The sequence below is a fragment of the Mus musculus genome, chromosome 3 (assembly GCF_000001635.26).
Source record: "Mus musculus strain C57BL/6J chromosome 3, GRCm38.p6 C57BL/6J".
Lineage (NCBI taxonomy): Eukaryota > Metazoa > Chordata > Mammalia > Rodentia > Muridae > Mus > Mus musculus.
The window spans coordinates 152,990,162-152,999,763 of NC_000069.6; the positions used below are offsets into that span (position 1 = coordinate 152,990,162).

At 45.4% G+C, this 9,602-nt stretch overlaps 1 long non-coding RNA gene across 4 annotated transcripts in view; it reads left to right on the plus strand.

Annotated features, from left to right (window-relative positions):
- Positions 1-5,054, plus strand: part of Gm46830 — a 95,440-nt gene extending 90,386 nt beyond the window's left edge. For all 4 annotated transcript variants that reach the window (XR_003954686.1, XR_003954690.1, XR_003954687.1 and 1 more), the window contains one exon: positions 4,798-5,054. This is a non-coding gene — a long non-coding RNA (predicted gene, 46830). The remainder of the gene's footprint in view (positions 1-4,797) is intronic.
- The last annotated feature ends 4,548 nt before the right edge of the window (positions 5,055-9,602 follow it).

Consider the following 9,602-nt stretch of genomic DNA (forward strand, 5'->3'; position numbering starts at 1 on the left):
TATGTAAATACAGCACCGTTTTTTAAATCCATTCTCCGGTTAATGTGTCTTTGGACTGTTGCCTGTTTGTTATGAATAAAGCTATTAAGAATATTCTCACATAGGTCCTTTTGTGGGTCTGTGTTTGCATTTTTCTTATGTGACTCTTGAGAAGTGCAGTTCTTGGGCCACAGGATAGATGCATGGTTAATCTAGAAGACACTGAGGAGTTGTTCAAAGGCATCTCACTCCTTTGAACAGTGAATCAGAGTTTGAGTTGTTGCACATTCTTGTCAGCTCTTAGTGTGGCCAGGCTTGTTAATGTCTTTTGAGAAGATGTAAAAAAGAAAATCTTTCCATAGTACCCAAGATCCTTCTTGACGGTGTGGCCACATACTCTTTACAGCATGAGGACCTATTGAATGGGGAAGGAGGAGAGTTGTTCTTGGCATGAGCAGTGTTTCTAGTCACTGGGAAAGCCCTTAACCTCCTGGTCCTTCACATCTCAGCCTGGAACCTCACCCACTGCCCCTTTCATGACTTGTAGGCAGAGGGAAGGACTCTCTTTTAATGATTATGCTTTTGGGTTTTTTCTTCTTTTGAGACAAAATCTCCCTATATAGTCCAGGATGGCCTTGCCCCTTTGCCTAGCCTCTTAAGAGCTGGAATTACCAGACTGCACTACTGTGCTTGGCTGTAAGGCTCCTCTTGACTACTTTAAGCTTGGAATTACACAGACCAGGAATAATCTAGTCTCTGACACTTAGCTGTCATGTGGCTAAGAGAAGCCATTGATAAGTATTCTTGATTTTCTCATTTGTAGCAGGTGGATAGTCAAACTGTTCTAGCAGAGTGGCTGCATAGTCAAAATACACTAATTATGTAAAGTGTCCATCACTCTTCTGGGTGCACAGATGGATCAATCTACAGGCACATTTTTCACAGGGGACTGGCTGTGTGTTAGAAAGGGAGGCATAGCTATTCTTCAAATGTTTATTGGGCTTGTAATAAAAATAATAGTTAATACGTATCTCTGTCTGCTGTCGGGCTGTATGCTCATGGCAGACGGCAGCTTATTTAATCCTCACAACGACCCTCTGAGTTAAGTGAGAGCCACATCTCCATTTTATCAACAAGGAGATTGAGATGGAGAGCCGTGAGGCCATTTGTCCAAAGTCATGTGATTAGAAAGTGACAAGCCAAGGTTTGACCAGGTCATTTTGACAGATGAGCCCTCCCATAACACCAATTCACTCTTTTCCAAATGCTCTGTCTCAGTCGAGCCCCCCTGGAGATGCATAGAGGAGTTAGAGGGTTCTTACTACTGAGGTCTGCCACCCAGCATGCAGAAGGTAAAGCTGAGTAACACAGAAGATGTAGAAAGGTCCCCCAATCTTCCTCAAGACTCTCCAAGCTCCGCTTGATGTTTGGCTGTGGGTGTCTGCATCTGCCTCCATCTGCTGCCCGATGAAGCCTCCCAGGGGACAGTTATGCTAGGCTCCTGCCTGCAAGCCCAGCAGAGTGTCATTAATAGTGTCAGGGGTTGACGCTCTCACATGGATGGATCTCAAGTTGGGGCAGTCATTGGTTTCCTCCATCTCTGCTCCATCTTTATCCCTGCATATCTTGTAGGCAAGACAAATTTTGGGTTGAAGGTTTTCTGGGTGGATTGATGTCACCTTACGACCTCTGGAAGTCCTGCCTGGTTACAGGAGGGAGCCACTTCAGTCTCTATATCCTCCTCTGGTAGGAATCCCAGCTAGGGTCATCCTCATAGACTCCCTGTGTCCTTTCCTCTCCCAGGCGTCTGACTAGTCACCAGAAATGCCTCCCACTACATTCTTACTCCCAGTCCTCTCCTGCTTACCCCTCCCCCCAGAATCCTATCCGTATTCCTCTCCTTACCTCCTCTCCCACCCAGTTCCCTCTCTCCATCCATCTCCGATGACTATTTAGTTTCAGTGTCTGAATGAGATTCTCAAATTCTCCCTTGGGACCTCCTTATTACCTAGTTTCTTGGGCTCTGTAGATTGTTGCATGGTTTTCTTGCACTTTATAGCCAATGCCCACTTATAAGTGAGTGCATACCATGTGTCTCTCTGGTTCTGGGTTACCTCACTCAGGATGATAGTCTCAAGTTCCATCCATTTGCCTGCAAAGTTCATGGTGTCTTTGTTTTTAGTGACTGAATAGTATTCCATTGTGTAATTGTACCACATTTCGTTGTCCATTCTTCAGTTGAGGAGTGTTTAGGTTGTTGCTGCTGTGAATATAGTTAAGCACGTGTCCTTGTGGTATAGGGGGGCGTCTTTTGGGTATATGCCCAGGAGTTGTATAGTTGGGTCTTGACGTAGAACTATTTCCAACTTTCTGAGAAACCACTAAATTGATTTCGGCAGTGGTTGTACAAGTTTCCACTCCCACCAGCAGTGAAGGAATGTTCCCCTTGCTCCACATCCTTGCCAGCATGTGCTGTCTCTTGAGTGTTTGATCACAGCTATTCTCACAGGTGTAAAATGGAATTTCAGGGTTGTTTTAATTTGTATTTCCCTGAAGACTAAGGATACTGACAATTTCTTTAAGTGTTTCTTGGTCTTTTGAGATTCCTCTGTTGAGAATTCCCTGTTTAGCTCTGTATACCATTTTTAAATTGTGTTATTTGGTTTGTTGATGTCTAATTCCTTGAGTACTTTATATATTTTGGATATTAGCCTTCTGTTAGATGTAGGTTGGTGACAATCCTTTCCTAGTCTGTAGGCAGCCATGTAGTCCTATTGGCAGTGTCCTTTGCCTTACCGAAGCTTTCCAGTTTCATGAGGTCCCATTTATCAGTTGTTAATCTTGGAGCCAGAGCTGTTGATGTTCTGTTAGGAAGTCGTCTCCTGTACCAATGCATTCAAGTCTATTCCCCATCTTCTCTTCTATAAGATTTAGGGCATTAGGGTTTATGATGAGGTCTTTGGTCCACTTGGACTTGAGTTTTGTGTAGGGTGATAAATATGGATCTATTTGCATTCTTCTACACTCAGACATCCAGTAAGACCAGCACCATTTGCTGCAAGTCAGAGGGGTCAAGAACACTACAAGAAGACCTACAGTTTCAACTAATATGGGCCCATAGGAGCTCACAGAGCTTGGGCTACCAAGCAGGGAGCATGCAGGAGCTGCACTTAGATCCCCTTCACAGTTGTTGCAAATGTGCAGCTCAGTCCTCATGTGGGTCCCCTAACAACTGGACAGCAGGAGCTGTCTCGGTCTCCATTGCCTACCATTGGAGCCCCTTCCTTCCACCTGGATTCCCTGGTTGGCCCTCAATGAGTGAGGATGTGCCTAGTTCTGCTGGGACCAGATGTCTCAGAGTGTGGTGGTACTCAAAGGGGCTCTCCTCTGAGGAGAAGGGGAGTAGGCACTGGGGAGGATTTGTAAGGGTGGGACTGTGGGATGAGGAGGGAGGGGGTGCTGGGATCAGGATGTAGATGTAGAGAGAAAAATAATAAATTATCGGGAAAAATCAATGTGACAAGTCACACAGGCAGATACATAGGCATGGGGAGAGCTCAGGCAGATCTGCAGAGGGAAATGCTTGGCTGGCTCTCAGGGATTTCCAGAAGCAGAAGGAAACACTGCCAGTGTTTCCAGGCAGAAGAGGAACAAAACAAGAACAAGGAAAGTGGAAGCCCATCCCCGGGGCTGTGAGCATGCAAGCTGGGGTACCGTGGGTGTTGCCTCCAAGAGAGTCTGTGCAGTCCTGCAGCCTGTGTCAGAGCTGTGAACACACACACTGGGGTGCCGTGGGTGTGGCCTCCAAGAGGGTCTGTGCCGTCCTGCAGCCTGTGTTTTCTCTTGGGATTACACTGAAGTGGTATCTCAGGTTCGATTCTGATTTTTATAACATCCCTGAAAATGACCTGCAAGTAGTTCGCTTTATACAAATCAGAATATCATAAGAATTTTCCAGTATTTCTCTATCTCTATTTATATAATAAACATATATATGATATATGATATACTTATATATTATATTCTCATATATTTTGTTCCATATAATAATACTGTTATTTATTCATCTATCTCTCTGTCTATATATATGCGTACATGTAGTAATAAAGCGTGGATATTGCCCCAATGTTGGGAGAAGAGGCAGAGACCCAAGGGTCACAGGGGCTTGTTGGCCACCAGCTTAGCAAAACAGAAAATAAAGCAATACAAGACCTCCACGTTCAGCCTGGTCTTGAACTTACATGTATCTGAGGATAAGCAGGACCTCTGGAGTCTTCTGCCTCTAACTCTGCTGGGATGCAGACATGTGCCAGCATATCTGTCTAGCATGGCTTTGTCTAGAAATGAAAGGGCCAACCCTGAAGTGTTGTGTGGCAGTTGTATGAGTCCCTGTGCTCGGGCTGAATCAGACCATCATAGGTGTGGCTGCTTGTGGGATGGAGACTTCGTTGTGCTTCTGATATAGCCTATAACTTAAGAGAAAGCTTCAGGAGGGAATCCTATTAGCACTCTCAACGCATCTGCAGTGTAAAAGGCACGATTGATAGGCAACTTTCTGCTCATCTTCCCACACTAATTCATATCAGTTGCATACATATTACTTTAGCTTAGAAATGTTGCATATTCTATTTTACATAAATGATTTTATTTAAACAGTAGTTCAATGATAAAATTTAAAAGTTAGAATATTTTTGTGTGTGCAGGTGCGTGCACGCGTGGATGTGTGCACACGGTTTACCACTGAGCCATCTCCCCAACTCCCAAGATCAGTATTGTCTAAATCATTTTTCAAATCTCCCCCTTCTTTTATATCTGGAGCTGCCGGTTCTTTGCTCCCGTGGAGGCTACGTCTGTGACACCATCCCATCGGTGCCAACATGTACAAAGTAGGACCCTGAAGAAGACAGCGAAGCTTTGTTCAACCCATGTGTGTGAGCTCAGAAGAGGAGATGGTCATGCTGCTTCCCCTCGAGGGGGATTCCAAAGAGACAAACGAGACAATGAGACCCTAAACTGCAAGCAGACTTCCCGACATATTTAGTTGTATTAGGCAAGATTTATTACTATAACAAAATACCCAAGGCAGGCTGTCTTTACAAAATAAAGAGGTGTATTTAACTCAGTTTTGAGAACTTGAGGGCAAGGGTTGGCTGGGCTTGCTAAGAACCTGTGGTGGGAGGCAAAGGATATCAGGCAGGAGGAAGAGATTTCCTCTCAAAAGGGGAATCTTGAGAGAGATTCAGGGGTCAGGCTCCATGTTAATGACAACTTGCTCTTGGGAGAGAAAATTCACAGCATTCCTTTTCAAGGACAGTGATATCTCAATACTTCCCTTTAAAATTGACTGTGTGTGTGTGTGTGTGTGTGTGTGTGTGTGTGTGTGTGTGTGTGTGTGTGTATGTGTGTGTGTGTGTGTGTGTGTGTGTGTGTGTGTGTGTGTGTGTAATGTTCATGTAGCACCTACAGATTTCACACGAGTCATTGGATCTCCCAGAACTGGAATTGCAGGTGACTGTGAGCTACCTGTAGGGGCTGGGACTTGAACCTGGGTCCCCTGCAATATGCTCTTAACCGCTGCAATAGTAACAGATGCTCTTAACCACTCAACCACCTCTCCAGCCCTTCAGTTCCTACTCTGTAAAGGGCCACACCATCTCCAATACACCATGTTGGAAAACAAGTATTCAATACAGGGACCTTCAAGAGAAATTCAACCTACATCACAGCCAAAGCATTCTTCTTCCTGCAACTCTTCCTTGGATGCTTCCTTGAACTCCTTTGTACAGACAAGGAAACTAAGGCATATACTGGCATAGCGATTTGCCCAAGCACATATAATTTATGTGGCATAATTAATTTATTAATGTTTACCTTGGCACATAATAAGCTTTTATACAAAGCCTTTGCAGTTATTTTTGTCACTATAAAATAGCTCTCCCTGAGGCTCACTGCTCAGATTAAAGTCGGAGACAATCCTGTTGATGGATGAAGAAGCTCAGATCTCTTCTCCCTCCCCGAGGAAGACACTGAGCCAGATCCCTGGGAACCAAACACAGCTCAGAATCCTGTCCTCCCTAAGGCAGATGGAGGAAGCAAAGTCATGCTCTCAATCCCCGTACAGCACTCTGCTTGCAGGGTCTCACATGTCTTATTGGCTACTTGGGAACGACCTCTCCTGACCGCCTCCAACCAATAAACCAATAAACAGTGCATCTCCCACTGAACCACAAGACCAAGGCCATCACAGCTCATTTTTGGGCTCATTTTTATGAGATACTGTCATGGGTCCATCATCGGTACAGCAGGATGCTTTCACCTTAACGTTTATATTTACATGCCAACATAAAGAGTTTCAAATTGTTGTTTCATTTGTTCATTCGCTAAACAAACACTGTTAGACAACAAAGAATGAACAAGACATTGTGCTAGGATGGGCTGAAGATACCAGTCACCCATACTAATGTCTCCCCCTTCTCTGACACATCACGGGACATCTACAGGTGACTAGTCCCACTGTGTGCAGCACAGACAACCATCTCACGCGGGCACTGCTGCCCTCACCTAGGCCAACTTCTGTTGTGCATTTACCTTTCTTTGCAATCATCAGAGAATGCTGGGGTCTCTTCTAGCAGAGGGTCTCTGAGGGGACCAGGCTGCGGCAGCAGTCCTTGACAGCTTGCTAAGTCAGTAGGATTAACACAGTAGGTCAGTTGCCACCTGGCACAGGCCCAGAGCACAGCAGACCCCTAACCCCCTGTGATCTCACTTTCCCTGAAGGGTAGGGTGGCTGAAATAAATACTACAGGTGACTCATTGTGGTTCCACCCCAAAAAGCTCAGATATATAGAGGCCATTTCTTCCCTTTGGTAAGTTATCAAATAGAATTTATGAACCTTCCAATTCATGGGGTGGGAAAGAAGCCTGTAAGATCGAGGCAATAAAACTCCATTCCCATAACTTTGCTCAAACTTCTTTCAGCCAAATTTTTGTAACCTAACAATGTTTTGTAGTTGTAAAAGTTATTTCCACAGTGGGCATTTGGTACGGTGGTTGGTGCTGTTCCACACTGTAGCTAGACAGACACATTACAGAGCAGAAGGTTTAGGCTGCGTGTATAAACACGGAGCCTGGGTGCACATGCCTGTAAGTGAAAAGACCAATGACAAGGACTGAGTCCTCACTTATCTTGTCCTAAGTGTCCACGGAGGTTCTGCTATGTGACGGCAGCATGCCCTGCATGGGTAGCACCAAGGCTCGGGTTTCTCAGATGACGATGGGCAGAAATGGCTGAGGGCTGTGGCATGGAGTGTGGAAGCCTCACTAACAGCCATGTTTGTGCTGCGGCCACAACAGGAAACAAGAGCAACCAATCCACATGTGAAAGTACAGGGTTGAGACTGAGGTATGAGGAGGCCAAAGGACTGGATGACAGGCACTCAGAGATAGCTTGCTGTGCTTAGAAACCCTAAGAAGACAGGTGACACAGTGACATTGAGAAAGATGAGGATAGTTCTGGGGGACATTAGAGGGTACATTATAGGCCAAGCCTTTATTTCCTGTGATCTGGTTGGGAGGATTAGGTTCGGCTAGTTTCAGTCCTCAACACAGGCTGTGTGCATGTGCCCCTAGGTGTCTGGCACCAAGTCTTGTCATCATTAGGACAAGCGGATAACATCTGATAGAGAGAATGACTGGTACTCAGAGCAAAACTGTAATCTTAGCACTCAGAGGGAGCAAGCTGAGAGCATCTGGATTTCAAGGACACAGTGGCTATATAGGCAGGCCCTGTCTCAAGAAAACAAAACAACCCCACACAACAAAAACGGTACCACAACAGGGAGAAGTAACAGCAAATGGATATAAATAGAAACAACAGACAAAGCGAAGGTCGCCGGGACCACTTGCACGTTCCCACAGTAGCTGCTGCTTGTTGTCTGTGGGAAGTGGTCAACTGCTGGAAAAGCAAGGCCTTCGATAGTAAAGCATCAAAATACATAAAATACAAAAGTACAGTGTGTACAGATGTGTGGGGCCAGGGCAGCCAGGAAGAAAAGAGCCTTCGGGTAGAGGGATGGTGCCCCTTGGTGCAGGAAGGCTGGGGAAGCAGCTGGCCAGACTTAAGTATGTTAAAAGAATGTGACCTCGATGACCAGGGAGTGCTGAAGCATCCAGAAGGGGGCAGAGGCCAAGTCATGGAGCTTGCCTGCTTAAGTCTGTACTTCATTACTTCATGTTAAGACCAGTGGCAGAGGAAGGAAAGGAACAGTGATTTTTGTTTACTTCCATTTGGTTAAAAAAAAAAAATCCATCCCCCTAACTCTGCGCTGTTTCAGAGTCATCCTTGTAAGACAAACGGCTGATGTGCTCAGAACTTTTGGGTATTGTGTGAAGGTTGGTTACTCTTTTATTCCTAGGGATTACAGACCCTTAGTGGTCTCTTTATAGTGCCAACCCAACAGCGGCACAAAGGAAAGAGGCAGTTTCTCGCTATGAGCCCTCCTCAGTAAGAGATCCTATCTCAAAATATAAGGTAGGCAGCAACAAGAGAAGACAACTGGCATGGACCTCTGCCTACACACACACACACACACACACACACACACACACACACACACACACATACACACATATGCACACCCATACACATATATACACACACATGCACATACACACATATACACACACTGCACAGACACATATACACATACGCACACACATACACATACATGTGCATACACATGTGCATACACATGCCAATGCTCACATGGATAGATTTACGGGAATGTCTGTGCCACAGTTTTGGCTCCTCTAACAGCAACACTAGGTATATGTGTGCTTTATGCAGCATCGTGCTGGGACAAAGGCTGAACCAAAGTGACATCACAGCAAAAGGAAGGACAGTGGGGTGATGCATAGGGAGCTTACTGGCATTGCTATGACATCAGTGTGGGGGAGCGCAGCCTCTTCTATCCTGGAGGGTGAGAACAATGAAGGCATTGTTCTTGGTAAACGAATGCCCTGTGTGTTGGGGTTCTGTCCTGTGTGTCACTATGTCTAGGTGACAGATACAGTCTGTTTTCTCACTGCTCATCTGCAGGAGGCACAGACACTTGAGAACCAAAGAAGAAGGCAGTGCTGTCTTGCGATCACATTGGATAGACTTTAGCTGGTTTTGTTTCTCTATCTTGCTTTGCAAGTTAATTTCATGCGTGTACTTGTATGTTCATCTGCAGAGGTCAGAAGACAAACTCGGGTGTTCCTCTAATTTGTGTTTTGTGGTGTTTGGAGGTGGGATCTCTCTTTGGAGCTAGCCATTTTAGCTAGGACAGTGGGGCCTTGACTTCCCTATATCTGCCTCCGCAGGACTGGAATTATAAGTGGGTACCATTCACCTGCGTTCTGTTTGGTCTTGCTTTTTTTTTTAATAATATGGGTCTTGGGAGTTGAACTCCCAAACCATGTCTTTATGATCACATAACAGTACCTAACTCGGGTATCTCCCCAGGCCAGGCCTGCCTGCCTTATGAAGCTGAGACCTTTGAGTTGGAGACCGCCACTGCCACCCTGCCCTTCCAGGTTCTTCATAGCATTTGGCCATCACATAAGGCATTTGTATTTCAGAT